The sequence below is a fragment of the Quercus robur genome, chromosome 4 (genome assembly GCF_932294415.1).
Source record: "Quercus robur chromosome 4, dhQueRobu3.1, whole genome shotgun sequence".
Classification (NCBI taxonomy): Eukaryota; Viridiplantae; Streptophyta; class Magnoliopsida; order Fagales; family Fagaceae; genus Quercus; species Quercus robur.
In genome coordinates this window covers 4,278,289-4,293,729 of record NC_065537.1, presented here as the reverse complement: position 1 = coordinate 4,293,729, position 15,441 = coordinate 4,278,289, and the positions used below count along the sequence as shown (strand labels likewise).

Below are 15,441 nucleotides of genomic sequence, written 5' to 3'. Positions count from 1 at the left end.
AGAAATACAAAAATAATTCAAACATAGCAATACAATAATTAAAAAATATAAATAACATAATTATTAAAACATAAAAGTATAAATTCAATAATACAATATAAAAAAACATCATAATTTTAAAATTAGAAGGCTAAAACCACATATATGTCTTCTAAAAACCTATAAAAATATTTTTTGATTATTTAAATATAAACGAGGCAAGAGTGTGGGAAAATATTAACCCCCATCCCCACCCCATTTGTTATGCAGAGCGGGTAAAGCCCATCCATTAAGGGTGGGTGAGGTGGGTACCGATGAGTGCGGGTTTAAATTGCCACCCGTAAATCTAAGTTGTTTTTAGCCTTTGCATGTTTTAGGGTTTTTCAATTCAAAAATCATGTTCATATGCTCATAGATTAGGGTTTATCAGATCACACACATATTCATTATGTCTTTCAATTCTTCTAATCTACCTTTGCATGCCTAGAATAGGATTTCATCATGCTCATGAATGTTGTTTTAATCTTTGCAATCACATGTTCTTGGATACTAATTGTATGATGTGATATGATCATTGGTCACTCAAATCTAAAAAACTGGTTTTACTAGGCAAATTAAGTGTCTAACACTTTCCCAATCTTGTAACCTCCGAATTTAGATGAAGCAAAGCTATGTATTTTTGCTTTTTATTGTATCTAGGGCCAAAGATTTGTAGTCTTTTTGTTATTATCAAGAGATGTACAAATTAAATTCATCAATAAGAAAATACACTTTTCAATTTTTTATTTTCTTATTTTTCAAATTAATTAAGCAACGACTTCATTATAAAACCCTTAATCTAGGAGGGTAGAAAATGTCAGTAGAACCTTCACTCTTGAGAGGCACCAATACAACTCTACTCATTCATGTGAGTTATGCCAAAACTTACTCTAAAAGGTTTGGGCCAGGAGCACGATCTCTCACAAATAGAGAGAAGGTAGTTACTTGATGTAACCATAGCTTCTACAACCCTACTTTTAACATAGTCACTTTACGTAACCATGATTTCTATAACTTCATTTTTATTGCATAGTATATGATGTTTTACAAATTTTATAAAGCAACAAGTCTAGAGGCACAAAAAAAAAATCATAAATCATAACTATGGAACAAATCGATATTGATAGGTGAAAAGAAAAAACTGATGTTAATTGTGGACTTAAAAAAAATTGGTAAAAATTTATCAACTCTACTATTATGAAAAAATATTTTAAAAGTATTATGTCTATAACATCACTCTTAGATAAACAAGCTTGCCTATCTAAAATGAACCAATACACTGTACCTTTTTTGAAAACGCAAGGCAAACAAGGATTTCATCCCAAACAAAATAAAATCTCACATAAACTCATAAAGGAAGGAATGCTCTAGAAGTCATAAGATGTCATTTATTTATCACAAAACCTTCATTTTATTTCATTACTTCTTCTCTAAGATTCCACCGCCAATAATGCTTAAGAAAACTATTTAATTACTTTGTCATATTTACCAAAATATCCTGCAATTACAGTGGCAAAACCTAACATTTGCATGTTTATATATATTATATAAGGATTATGGAATCAACTTTCTCATTTCTCAAATTGCACACACAACCACCCCTCTCCTAATTTGGCAACAAATAAAAAGAAAATATATAGTACTAGTTAAGGCTATGCCAAGTGTCAAAGTTAACTTATAAAGAAGGAAAAGCTAACTTATAAGTAGCTAAAAAAAAGTTAGCCAAGGGTCTTATAACTTAATTTGTTGGTATACTTTTTAATATTTTTAACGAAAATGTCTAGTATTAAAATCCTCTTATCCCATTATAACTATTGAATTAAAAAAAAATAATAATAAAATAAAAATAAAAAAAAAGAGAGAGGAATGGTAAGAGTTCAAAATTCTATTTGATTTCAAAAGCAATTAAAAAATAAAAAGGGAGAGAAGTGTATCAACGGATAAGCACACTCACCTATAGTGCATTTTGTTTGCATGATGGTTGTCTAAAAAACAGTGACTTTCTATAGTATAAATAGTAGTAACGTTCTAGAGAGACATTATGTGAGTGTGTGCACTTTTATTAGAGAAGATGCTTCCAGGTTACTCATCTCTATCTTTCTCTTGGATTTGTTTGGATGCTTACAATATTTCATTGGGATTCCTTGGAAATGAACACGAATTATATATTTTATATATATGGGTCGTATCTCTCTGCTGACTCTGCATCTCTCTCTCTCTCTCTCTCTGAAATTGAAGTTGATAATATTTGCTTTCAATATAAGGGTCGCAACTCGCAAGAGCAATATTTGCTCTCTATGAAATTAACTTTGTATGGATAGGTCTTTCTCTTGCAAGAGCAAATACCAGAACATAAGCTATTCTTGATTTGTTAGAACTGTAAGATTTTTATCACTAACATACCTTTTTTTTTTTCCATCGATAGGTGCAGAACTCAAAACCCACTTCCAGAATCTCGACTCCATGGATCGGCTTCTTCGTTTTCTCATCTTTATCTCCCTCATCTTCACCCTTACCATTTCCACTTCTGTACAAGCTAGCAACGCCGCAACCAATTGCACTACTATTGACTGTGGCAAGAATTTCGAGTTGACAAGGACACCTAATGATGTATGTGAATCATGTGAAAGCACCCATGGAGTCTGTGCAACTAACAGCCATGGTGATTTCGTTTGCCTTTGTAATGGAGCGAAGCATCGGTATCACTGTAATGGTCCAACTTAGTATTATAGGGTTCTTGCAAGTTACTTCTGAACCCTGCATGTCACATGCATGGATATATTTAGAAGGTCCTGTTGTGTTTTAATAGAGGTGCATTGGGTAATGGGTTCATGTGTCCATGCACTCTCCTTAAAGTATGTACACAATGGGTGATTAATTAATCGATACTGGTAGGGCTTCTATTGTGTTAATTAAGCTGCTAGCTCTGTTTTTTGTTTTTTTTTTTTACCCCTCTTCTTTTGTTTGTTTGAATTGAATTTTTATTTTTTTTAAATGCTAAAACACAAATTTCATTAAGGGGTGAAGTTTCATCAAATTGAGGCATGTAAATTATACGAATTAAAATAATTATTTCCCGTAACTTCGCACCCATTTGGTACAGACTGTACAGTTTAATATTTTATTTTTAAGTTTTCAAAAAATATAGTTGTTTGACTTTGACTTTGATCCAAAAATTTTTATTTTTCTTTTAAATTACTGTAGGTGTAGCTGTAACGGGTGAAGTTTAAAATTTTATATATAACTGTTTGAAACCTCTTTATCAATGAACCCATAAGGTTTTTGAAAAGAAAAATTGGAAAACACAACATTTGTCTTTCCTTTACTTTACCCCATTCTTCAATTTGATCCTGATAGAACAAATTCTTGAAGTTTATAAAATAATAATCTAACTGGCACACGTGAGAATGGATATAATGTAGAGGAGATCTCTACTAAGCACCCATGACTAAATGGTTAAAGGCCCGTTTGGTAACCCATTTTAAGCAACATTTTGAGCATTTTAAACACATTTACACACATTTTCATACACTTTTTCACCCACATGTATATCAAAAACACCCAAACAACATTACTTAAACTTCTTTACCAAACACCCCCTAAAGCACTTAACTCATAAATGGTTAAGGCATAGTTCAATTCGTACTAAATGACACCAATAGGAAAAATAACTATGCAGAATTACTGAGCTACGTGGAATTATAGTGGCAAGTGGGATGAGAACGTGACGATTTTAGTCTAAAGTGGAGTAAAGATCAAATTAGATCTTTGTAAAGAAATAAAGGTTTCAATCACTACTTTCAAAACTCTAGACGCAAAATAGGTAATTGAGACAAACTTTAAGGAATATGTTTTGTGTTTGCCCTAATTAAAAATAAAAAAAGGTTAATGTTGCATAAAAATCACATGCAAGCTATTACCACATGCAATTCACATGAAAAAAAAAATTTAACCTTCTAGACTTGAATTTGCTAAGCAATTTTCTATTCTAGTTTTCTTGATTAGAAAATATTGAAAAAATACAGCGACATAAAAAAATAAAAATAAAGAAAAAGGACCAAACTCTAAATCATTTTACACACTTTGAAGATTTGATTACAACTTTCGAATTTCTAGAAACCAAATTGAAAAATGGACCAAACTTTGAGGACAATACTTGTTTGCTAAACAAAATGAAACTTGTAACGTATTTTTAAGCCCAAAAATTACCAAATGTCTCAAGGCCCATTTCACACCAAGGGTTGGGTGGGCCTTTGGCACTTTTTTTTGGTTCTTTTTCCTTTTTTTTTTTTAATGTATCATACTTCAACATGGGATTAGTGAATCTCGATAGGGGTGGAATTAGCTCAAATTAAAACTCAATAATCCTGCTAAGCCCGAGAATGAAATACTCGGTTAGCTAGTATAAAAACTCAATCATCCTGCTAAGCCCTAGAATGAAATGTCAAGCTTAAGGAAAATATGTTGCTCTTTAGTAGTTTTTACTTGGTACCTCTTAAAGGTTGTCACATTTCATCTTAATTTTTATGTTAAGAAATATAATAAAAGCTTCCCTGGTCACTCCAGCACGAGTCAGTCCCACCCATCTCACAGCATGTGAAGCACACAACTGCATGAATGAACCACTCCATGGAGTTGATACATGCTAGGTGACTTTACCCATATGTTTCCAGCCTTCTCTCATTTTGAATCCAGGGTTTGATAGCAAGGTTTACAATGTCAACTATAAACCGTGATTGCCAGTCCATTAGCTGGACTTATCATGTAGACTAAACCATGTTTGCCTGGTCCATAATATTGGATTCATCCGTGAAGCTAAAGACATTTCAAGTACCAAAGTCCATACTATGGGATAGAGGAAATATTTTATCCAAACAAAAGAAAATTCCAACCCTTGCGCTTAGTAGTGTGTGTATATATATATATATATACATCTTATTTTACAGGAAAATGCATATGGCACATCAGCAGTCCCATTAACAACAAAAGTTGCAAATAAATTGTCCGTTAGGGTTTTTAGACCCCTTGGTTGATTTTAGATGGAATTAATCAATTTCAAATAATTAACCAGTTATGAATTTAGATTGATTTCAAGTTAATTGTCATAGATCAAATATATCACCAATAATGCAATAAAACAATTGTAAAGTCTATATTTTTAGATTGGCAACCATGAACAAATTTAACCTTTTAAAACTTAGTTTGTCTAGTTGTTTAGTGTTGAAATATTTAGTTAAACAAGACAAATGAAGTTTAAAACAGATGAAGACTCAAGAAATCAGAAAAATTGAACTGTAGATAAGATTCACTTATCTCGATTGATAGAGATGCACATCTCATCCAATCAAGTTTCGTGCATATTGCAGATCTGATTTTTCTTCTCAACCATTTGATCTAGGGTTTTGATGGATGTTAAGTATATATAAATACAAACCCTAGAACACATTTTTATTAATTCAAGAGGGCAATGTTCCGTACACAGATCTAGAGATTTTCCATATCCTTTTAGAACTATAGTTGGAAACCTTGTGCAAACAACAAATCCAATTATAAAGCAAAGTTGCTGCATTTAGTCAACCACAGTTGCAAATCTAAATCTTAGAGTGGAGATCTCAAAGTCACAAATTAGAGTGTTTTTGTGCAACAATTTCACAATAGAAGAGTATGTGAATTCGGAGCTACGTGTGTTCATGATCAATAAGTACTACTTGAGGTAATAGTATATTTAGGGTTAAGTTTATTGTATAAATTTCAATTCTATTAGTGAAATGTTTCCTTGAAAATTGTTTAGGTTAAATCTTTCCTACGTTTTTTACTTTGGAACCACAGTTTCAAAAGTTTTATTGGGTCATCATTCTTGGTGTTCATGTGATCTATGCTTGTTTGATATGTTAATCATTTTAATCAAGATCAGCATTAATCTAATTAATTATTTGGTTAAAAGTTGAATGAATCTGAGACAATTGGGGTCTAAAACCCTAACAACGTACAATAAATCCAACGGGAGTTACAGAAGACAACAATATAGTGGTGACCCAAGAAAACTTGTGAAACTATGGTTTCACATTGGAGAGGATTTAACCTAAACAATCCTCAAGGTAACATACCATTAATAGAATTGAAGTTTGTACAATAAACTCAACCCTAAATCTACTATTACCTCATGTAATACTTATTGGCGTGACCATACGTAGTTTTGAATCCACAAACTCTTCTATAATGCTCTATTTCATACAAACTCCCATGCTTATGACTCTAAGATCCACTCTTAAAAGATTTTAATTAGCAACTATGGTTAACTGACTACACACAAACTTTCCTGTTTGTAACTCCAAGAAATCAACTTAAAGGTTTAGACCACCAATTGTTGTAGATTGGATTGTTCTATGGCTTCATACAAGATCTGCACTATGACAGCTGCAACACCATGTTGATTTTTCTCTGTATGTTCTTGAATTCTCACAGGTTGAATAGGTGGAGACTCAAATTTATTCTCTAAAAAGCTTAGGATTTCCGTCTTTCTAACCTCTTAATAAGTCTTGCTTAATTGGCCTTTATATAGACTCTTCATTAGGGTTACAAAATCCCACCTGTACAGCAAACTTAATAAATCACGTCATATATGAAAAAATTAAATTTGCGATTCTCAATTGGTCGAATTTGCAATCGAATTCGAGTCAAACTAATCTCAATCGGTTAAGAAAGGTGTCAAGCCAGCAGTCAAACCGACAGAAACTCAGTTTTTTTCAGCAAATCTTGGGCTTTTGTCTCGAAACTTATTAATTTACATTAAAATTTCAACAAAACTCAATCTTTGTTGTCATCGGTTGCCAACACCTACTCCGTTGGACCTACCATCGTTAGTGGAAAACAAGGTAGAATTGCAACTCATATCTTCCTATTCCTTTTTGGGGGATTTTACCTTTTAGAGATAAACCAATATGCTATCACAGAACATCGCAATTTGACCACACTAAAGAAAGGACCACGCACGTCGTCATCGTTTATGGCTCAAATCAATCAACTGGACATTTTGGACGATGCCATTCTCATTCAAGTATTCAACGAATATATCAATAAGATAGGACCATGCACCTTCAGCATCATAGTTCAATAATGCTAGGTCCTCCGTCTGGATATACAAAGCATGACAAGTTAGTAATGCTTGCCAGCATCTTGGGACTACTCCCATGGGAAGGGGGAATGGACACACCTGAGGGAATAGTCAAATATTCGAAGAAGTCTAGACACCCTTATTTATAAATATATAAAAAATAAAATAAAAAATAGTGCCATGATCAGCATCAAAACCAACAAAATGTCTCAATAAATAACCAAAATCCTAATTAGTCGGATCAAGCATATAGATCAGCAAAATAGTACATTGCATATAATATCAAATATTTTACACATATCAAAGTTATAATTTACAAAGGGCTCAAATAAAAACATAAGAAATTCTCTTAGGGATGTAAAGCAATTCAAATATTCAAAAAAAATCATATTTTTAACAATTTTATATAATTATGGTTTTGCTATATCCCAATGACTAGGCATCAGATTCAAATGAAATTAGTTTCATGCCAATGTATATCTCCCCTTAATTGGGTCTAGAAACATGATAATCTTGTGATGCTCTAGATGAAACTAGTTTTGGAACCAATGAATGTTGGTTAGGTATCAGAGATTCAGAGTATAGTCAAATTGTCCAAAAAATATATAATATAAATCATAGTTTAAACTAATTAATATCATTCAAAATGTGCTTTCTTTCACAAAATTATATATGATTGATCTATGTTTGTAAAATATAAAGTTTACTAATAACCAAGTAAATCAAATTGTAGAGAAGGAAAATCTCCGACCTATCACAAGCTGACACATCATACTACTAAGTCCACAACGTATGACCAATTACAAAATGCCATGTAGTCATGTTCTGCTACTAGTTTCTACTATTACCATTCAAAAACCAACAAAGATTTGCCAACTGTCATTGAAATAAAAACATAAAAAGCATGCAAAAAGCCAATCACACATCGGCGCATGTAAGCAATGACATAAGCAGTCCAATCGGATGCTAACATGTGTCAGCTTGGAAATCAAGATAGTTTGGCAAATCAAATGATGTCATGTGTCTTGGAGAAAAAGTCTTAAAGCTCCTCCAACTAGGTTGTGACGTGTCACCAATCAAACTCTGCCACGTGTCACTCATCCACCTCCAAACTCCTATAAATAGAAGTCTTCCTAAGGCATTTCATGCAAGGATAGTGAACTAATTGTAAAGAAAATTAATGGTGATTGTATTTGATTGTAGCTGAGTTCAAGGACAACTCTACCTCCAGAATAGAGAAAGAATGGAGAATTAGAGAATTGAGATAGGAAGTAGATTGAATTAGTGACAATTTGCTTGAAATGTTATTAATGACCATCGTAGCCTTTTATACAAGAGTATTGCCCTGTTTGACTGCATAATTGCCTCTTCTCTGTACCCTAACCAACTAACCCTCTCATCCTCACTAACAACAGTTACAAGTACTAACCCTGACTCACTATTAACCATAGTTAAGCCCTAGTTAACAAGTATAACCAACTAATACAACCAATAGCATCAATTTGTACAACAACCAATACAACGGTGGTTACAGTGGCATTATAAAAGTGATCCTAACAAGACCCCCTCCCTTAGAGCACCTTGCCCACAAGGAGAGGAAATTTGGCTTGCAAATCATATAGGATTTCCCAGGTAACATCTTCCTTGCACTCACCTTGCCACAGTACTAGAACCTGGGTCACAGTTCTGCTTCTTAACTAAATAGATTTTTTGTCCAAGATTAGCACAAGTTCTAGGGTAAGCACCAAATCTGCATTTACAGCAAGCAATGTAGGCCTAGGCACCACCTTGTCTCCCAACTTAGCTTTGAGGTAGGAAACATGGAACACAAGATGAATGAGGGAACCAAAAGGCAAGTCCAATTTATAAGACACTTCCCCAATCTTTTGGATGACCTGAAATGGCCCATAGTACCTTGGAGCCAGCTTCCCAAGTTTCTTATGATGCACTGAGGACTGATTATATGGCTGCAACCTTATATACACCCAATCCCCTACTTCAAAGGACCTCTTTACCCTCTTTTTTTCTGCAAACCACCTCATCCTCTCTTGAGCAACACACAAATTCTGCTTAAGCAAGGACAAAAGTCGTCGTCTGCCTTTAAGCAACAAGTCCACCACCCCAACCCTTGTAGTCCCAGCTACATAATCTAGAACCCGAGGAGGAGGGTAACCATATAAAGCCTTAAAGGGTGTCATCTTAGCAGCAACATGGAAATTGGTGTTAAACCAAAACTTTGCCAAGGGTCTACATATAGTAGCTCGCTGTAGTTTTTTTTAATCCAATTAGGGTCTACATATAGCAACTCACCATAGCTCATACTTATATATTTTTACATTTCCCTTCTTTGCTGTAGGACTACTTTTAAGGTTATTGGTTGCTAAATTAACTTTTAGTCAATTTAGCAACATTATTGCAAGTGCACCACACGATATGTTGATTGAAAACAACAATATTTTTTTAACTCTGTTTGAAAATGATTGAAAATAATAAGGGATGTGGTCCATGGGGTTTTTTTTTTTTTTTTTTTGAGGGAGGTCCATGTGGGGTTAAGGTCGAAGGGTGACTCCAATTTGATGTGCATGAAATATATACAATAAATTACTCTCATATTTGCATCTTTAGCATTGCTTTCCTATTATTTTGTAACTGATTATCTATTATTTTTGTCTTAGAGGTAATAAAGGGTTTACATGCTAATAGGCTTTATTTGAGGCAGAATAATGGTCAATTAAGTCAAACCAATTTGAGAGATCCAACCCAGGCGTGAAGTGAAGCAAGCAAAAATAAAAGAAAAGAATAAAAGCAGTCCAAGAGAATGACTTACACAAGCACAGGCTGGCAAATCCAACAAGGTGTGAAGAAAAGAAAAAGGAAAAATAAAGAGTGAGGCCAATGTTAACATCCAACGTGGGGAATAAAAGTAGACAGAAGAAAATAAAATCTTGTTTGCGTGGGAGATGTACAGATGGGCTTTGAAAGTTTGACGTGGGCCTCTTGATTTCTTCACCTAAACATCTACCTAGGAGTACTTACTTTTGGGCCACGTTGGTTTTAATAATAAGCCTTTAGGTCTCAGCCGCATGTGTGCATGTAAAGTATAAATAGAGGGAAACAGAAAATAATGGGGGGCGACTAGCTAGAAGAGAGCTGAAACGCAAGACAGAAAACAGGAGAAATAGGTAGTGCTGCATATGGCTTTTTCTTCACCTTTTCTCTTTCATTCTAGTTAGCAGTTTAATTGTCTAGTTTAATGTTCAATATTTATTTTGTGTATTTTATTTCAATTACTATGAGTAGCTAAATTTTCAATTAAGTTTGAGGACGAAACCTTGTTAAAGATTATTATTATTATTTATGTGATTTGATTTTTCCCACAATAGTTGTTCTTTAATGATTTAAATTGTTCTTGCTTCATTACAATTAACTAAGATAGGATTCTTAATATCAGTTCAATCATGTTTTTCTCATGATTTTGGACTTATCTTAATTAATTGAATGCTTGGTCTATTATTGCTTGATTTTAAAATTGGATATCTCTTGTGATTTGTTTGTCAATGGATAATTATTTGATTTTATACCTAGGAAGCGAAGAAGTTCATGTTTTAGATTTTTAAAATATGGATTTTAATGAGAATATTTTCCATGATAGTAAGATTTTTTTAGATTATCATGCAGTGGAAAAATTAATGATGATAAATATATGCTAATATGACTTACATGGTGGATTCTAAAACCTTAATTCTTTTCTCTCGATTGTTTACATCTTTTAAATGCTTTATGTTATATCTTTGCTTAGTTTAATTATTTGCTTAGTTTATTTAATTTCAAAACTACCAATTTTTATTAAACTAGATTAGGATTAATTTGGTTAAGGTTTAATTAATTTTTCCTATGTTCATGCAAGTCCCTGTGGGTTCAACCTCATTCTTGTCAAACTATACTTTGGTACAGTTCTTGTACTTGCGAGTACTTTAAAATTTCTCAACACAATTCTAACCCCCAATTATAAAAACTTATTATTAGAAGTGATATTAAGAAAAAAGGACAGAATTTTTTTGAATCGGTTTGGATATTTAAAAAAAAAAAAAAAATCTAGAACCATAAAAATTTCATAAAATATTTCACAATGACTTATGTGACAGGTTATTAATAGAATAGGAATCTCAAAAGTAAAAAAATAAGAAGTTATTAATGAAAAATGATCACGGTGGATTAAGATAAAACCTAATAAAAACTTGTCAACTCAACTATTGTGAAAATTATTATTAGTCATACACCCCCTTGAACTTCCAACCATTGACCAAAACACCCTCTGAACTTTTATTTTGGCCAAGTTACTCCATAAATTATACACAATTGCCAAATCAATACATCTGTTAGTTTGGTGTCAAAAAACTAACAAAATATGTGAGATGCACGTGTTCCTTAAAAACTAACTAAACCACATATAGACCTAACCCAAAAATTAGACCAAACCAAGTATTTCTACTAGAGAAATTCACACATGGAAATTAAAAATAATAAAAAAAAAAGGTTGTTTATGGATCTAAATAGCAATTTGCTTTCAGGTGGACCCTATAATCCCTTAACCCAAATCCGCCCATATATCGATCCTAGCTATACCATCAAGCATGGCACTAAAATTACTCCAAGTCCAGGAGAATAAGTTAAGCTTTTTACAACCATTAGTATTTGTTTATTGCAATCATCCTCGTACTACTGCGTCACTGGCAAGTGTTGCTTCCAAAACACAGTTTAATAATTAAAGCCTCGAACACAGTTTCTTGACGTTATTATAGTGGTAAAATGATAGCTTTAACAACTGTTCTTAAAAGCGGCCAGGATATGAGGATCAGTACGTACTACGTACCGCACAGTCTGAGCAGAGAGAAACGATAACTACGTAAGAAAGTGGGAAAAAATACCAGGTGGTGGGTGGTGAACAGCACGGTGGAACCACCAAGGCACCGGTACTAGGCCAGCGAGATAACAGAGAGACGCTCTGCGGTGGCTCTGGTTCTACCGCCTCTCTCTCTCTCTCTCTCTTCTCTGCCGGTCAGACCTCTAGTCTCTCCCCTCTCTCTTCTTTCTACCGTGTGTTGTTTTCTTTCTATCTTTGTGTTTTAGTTAGTTTTTAAGGAACACAGTCGTCTCATCTATTCTCTTAGTTTTTTTAATACCAAACTAACAGATTTTTTTTTTAAGGAAAACAAACAGATGTATTGATTTGGCAAATGTGTATAATTTATGGAGAAAATTGACCAAAATAAAAGTTCAAGCATGTTTTGATGGCCAATGGTTAAAAGTTCAAGGGATGTATGAGCATTTTTCACTACTTTTTCTTTTGAATCCATTAAATGGGAACTCAAATGAATTTTTAATCAGATTACATATTTAATAATCATATGATTTGTTTAAATGATTTAATGAGTATATGATTTAATACACGTTGATGATTTTAAGAACTCTCATGTAACGAGATAAAAGGAGATTTTTACAGCCAAAGAAGCTTTATTTTACTCCAAAAAAAAAAGGGAAATCTTGAATCTTATCATTTTCTCCCATTTGTTTCCCTAAATATTTTTTTAGTTATAACTAGTTAAAGTCTCATATATATGTTGTACGGTTTTGTTCATGAAGTTATAAAATATATAATTTATTTGAGAAACAAAACACAAAGCTCTACACGTAGCATGTGCAGCTACTATTTGTTATTTTCCTTACTATTATTATTATTAATTTTTGAGAAGAATCTTACGTACTATTATTTTGAATATATATAACCAATTTTTGAATCTAGAATTAGGCTAGGAGTAATTATTTCTTACTATTATTTTGAATTGGATGTTTTCCCTCGCTATTATTAAAGTAAAGCATAACAATATGATTAAATATAAAATTAGTCTACATAGTAAAAAAGTATACCATATTATCGGTAATACAGGTAAAGAAATTTAAATGCTGCCTCCACAATGTTAGATGACATAATTAACTCTTTGTAAATAATCCATCATGTTTAGCGTTAGAAGGCCTAAAAATTAATTCAAAAGGCACAACCCATGAATTCTTGAAACATATATTATACATAAAGTACAAATAGATAATACAAATAATAGGGTATAATCGTGATGAAGCTCCAACTTTAAAGCAATATAAAGTATAAACTCCTATAACCTTATGGTGTGCAAGGAATACTTTCTTTAGGTGATTCCAATACACAGATAATACTTCCTCCAATTCTATTGAAAACCCATGTATCCTCAGTATTTTTCATAAAAACAGATGATGAGCGTCTTTAATCTCATTCAAGGATTTTTTTTTTTTTTTTTTTTTTTGTGCTCTCCAAATTACACTATCACTATGTAACCTAAAAAGCAAGTGTATTGGAAATACAAAAACAGAAAGGGCATTTTAAGGAAAAATAGTTTTTTTTTTTCTTCATTTTTGGCATAATCCCTACTATGTGTAATGGGTTTTACATGTTATGATTAGGGGGTTTTTTTTTGGCTAAATGTGAGTAGTTTTATGTTTCTCCTTTGTAGTTAAGTTTTTTTATTTTTTTAGAAACTCAATAAATTTTTATTCAGTGTGTATTTTTGAAAATTTCAAGATTGAACTATATTTTATTCTTCTACCCTTCGTGTCTGTAAAATTTTACGATGATCATATAAATATGTCTCATCTATAACATGTTCAAAATTTTAAAAGTATGCATAAAAGATGAGTTTGTATAAAAAAATAAAATAAAAAATAAATAAAAAGTAAATAACATATGATTAACACAAAATTTGATGCAGATGTTAAGAAGAATGAAAACATATAATTAATCTAATCTAAAGGTTGAGTTTTTAAAATATTAATTAAATGAAAAAAAAATTGAGTTGTGTAACTTGATCCTTGTATATACACACACACAATAGATTGCGTTGACAAACAAACGATTGGTCCAAAACATTTTTCACGTTCAAGTAGGTATTCCCATTGACACCAATCACAGCATGCATGCACCTCAGCAAGTCGAGAAAAAAAAATGTGAAATGTTATGTTTTTTTTTTTTTTTTTTTTGAGAAATATGTGAAATGTTATGTAAAAGTGTAAAAGACAAACAAAACAAATTCACACGTTTTCCTAAATAGCAATGAGTGAAGTTTCTTCTGTCGTATGTACGTTTCTGTGCAATGTACAAATTATATACATACATGCATACACCATATTCTTTTCTTGCATTTTGTTGATAAACCAAACACACACACACACACACACACACACACACACACACACACACACACACACACACACACACACACAGACCTTTGGTTAAGCCGGAGATTGTGGAATGATCAAGGCCGAAGGTTTCAGACTCAGGGTCGAGATCACCAGCAGAGCGAAGCTTATCAGGCAACCTTAACACGAACTCTTTCTTCAATGACTTCACCGAGTACGACCTCCGACTCAGCCTCCCACCTCCTCTACCGTTTTGACTCGCCCCCAGAATCGGCGTTTTCAGATCCGTATCCTCGATCTTTCTCTCTCTGTCTCTGTCTCTGTCTCTGTGTCTCTCTCTATCTCTCTATCTATGTCTGTGTCTCTCTGTTCTAATTTTTGCTGTTTCTGTGTCTCTTTGTTCATGTGTCTTCTAAGTTCTATCTCTCACTCCCATGTCTTACCATATATACACAAAACAAATATAATAAGTATCTAAGTTGGACAACAGTTCTAGAAAGTAAAAGAGGCCTAACTATAAACAGATTTTGTACGACAATATATATATATATATATATATATATAGGGTTATGTTCACGGGCACCATAAGGTGCCCGTTAACAACACAATTTTTGACAGCTTTTCAGATTTTTGGGCAGCTTTTGGCAATTTTTTTTCTTTTGGCAATTGATTAAGAATTTGACAAGAATTAGCTGATTTCAAGGACAGCCAACCTCCAAGAATGGTGGAAAGTAGAGATGGAACGAGAAAGAGAGAAAGCAGAGAAACAGAGCAATAAAGGAATAAGGGAAAACAGACAAGTCTGTTATTTCTTATGCCTCATCAATACACTCCCACCTCTTATGTACAGAATCCAATGTAACTAATCAACTCCCTAATCCATGATTACATCACATTAATCAATGCCTAAACAGTAAGTGAGTAACTAATTAACTACCCATAACTCCCTAATCCAATGTAACTACCCATAACGCACCCCAGTGCACACCTCAGTGCACACAGCTGTACATCACACAACACACCAGCTGCCTTAACAGGTGCCTCAGCATTTTAGCCTTGTATCAATACTTTCCTCCTCAAAG

At 32.9% G+C, this 15,441-nt stretch overlaps 1 protein-coding gene and 1 long non-coding RNA gene across 3 annotated transcripts in view; one reads left to right on the top strand and one right to left on the bottom strand.

Moving 5' to 3' along the window:
- The window catches only part of LOC126720390 (disease resistance protein RPV1-like), an 80,523-nt gene that overhangs the window by 27,640 nt on the left and 37,442 nt on the right, over positions 1-15,441 (bottom strand). The window lies entirely within an intron of this gene.
- Positions 2,070-2,930, top strand: LOC126720395 (uncharacterized). Its single transcript, XR_007653364.1, has 2 exons — positions 2,070-2,099; positions 2,444-2,930. It is a non-coding gene; the product is annotated as an uncharacterized LOC126720395 (long non-coding RNA).